The sequence below is a fragment of the Elephantulus edwardii genome, unplaced genomic scaffold, assembly GCF_000299155.1.
Source record: "Elephantulus edwardii isolate Elephantulus edwardi_28Jun2011 unplaced genomic scaffold, EleEdw1.0 scaffold00075, whole genome shotgun sequence".
Lineage (NCBI taxonomy): Eukaryota > Metazoa > Chordata > Mammalia > Macroscelidea > Macroscelididae > Elephantulus > Elephantulus edwardii.
The window spans coordinates 9,090,485-9,091,755 of NW_006399825.1; the positions used below are offsets into that span (position 1 = coordinate 9,090,485).

At 37.5% G+C, this 1,271-nt stretch overlaps 1 protein-coding gene across 9 annotated transcripts in view; it reads left to right on the plus strand.

Moving 5' to 3' along the window:
* ABI2 (abl-interactor 2) overlaps positions 1-1,271 on the plus strand; it is a 151,484-nt gene that overhangs the window by 45,524 nt on the left and 104,689 nt on the right. The window lies entirely within an intron of this gene.

The window sequence follows — 1,271 nt, forward strand, 5'->3', positions numbered from 1 at the left end:
AAAAAAAAAGAAAAAAGAATTTTTAGGTATTTCTGATTTTCTTTGGTTTCAAAGGACAAGTTTTACTGTTGATTTATACTTTCCAGTTGCAAACATTTAGAATGAAGCTTTGTCCTTAGCTTTATTTAGAATTTTACTTTGAAGACTAAAGATGTAATCTTGGAAGAGACATACTTGATTCGCTGACACCTAACTACCACCACCATATACATACTTGTCTTTTGTTGACTAAAGGCATTTGATTGTGTGGATCATAACAAATTATGGCTAACATTGACAAGACTGAGAGTCCCAGAACACTATCTACATAGACCTAGAATCTGTTGTCTGAACAGATCCAGGGAATACTTCATGGTTTAAAATAAAAAGGGTGTATGTGATTCAGGCCATGGTCTTTGCAATTACTTGCTATGCATCAGTGAACCGGACAGTGACTAAGGATGACAGAAGAAGAATCGATGCTTTTGAATTGTGATGCCGGAGAACAGTGTTGAACATACCACAGACTACCAAGAAAACAAATAGGTCTGTCTTGGAGAGGGTGAAATTAAGTTTCTCCTTGGAGGCTAGGATTTGGAAGCTTCGTCTCATGTACTTTGGGCACGTGACAAGGAAAGACCGGTACTTGGAGGAGGACATCGTGCTTGGAAGGGTGGAGGGACAGTGCAGGAGAAGACCCTGGATGAGATGGATTGATACAGTAACTGGAGCATTTGGGGTTGTTGTGTTGGAATCAGTGAGTCTGGCTCATGACAGGGCAGGCTTCAGAGTTGCTGTAAAGATGGTCGCATTGGATTACAGGTGATTCGATGGTATGTAACAACAACAACAACAACAACAACAACTTTGTTCTTCTGCAATTCTTATTTGGGGGGGTCTCTTCTTTTTGTATAAAGTTGATTAATTTTTCTTTCATTTTAGGGAATATTTTTGGAGTCTGGATTGAGACTCCATTGAAAAGATAATTTTGTATAGTAGTGATATTTTCACAAAGTTAAGTCTTGTTCATGAGCATGGTATTTGCGTCCACTTGTGTAGATCTTTTCTGTTGTGGTAGTGTTTTATAATATTCTTTGTATAAATCTTGCATATATCTGGTTAGATTTATTCTGCAGTACATCCTTTGGGGAGTAAATTATATTGTTCCTGATTTGTGTTCGATTTTGTCCAAAGCCTTTCTGCATAGATAAACATTATCATTTGGTTCTTTGAAGCTTCATATATAAGTTATTAGATGGAGGGCTGGTGAAAGGGAGATAGATGTGAAGGGA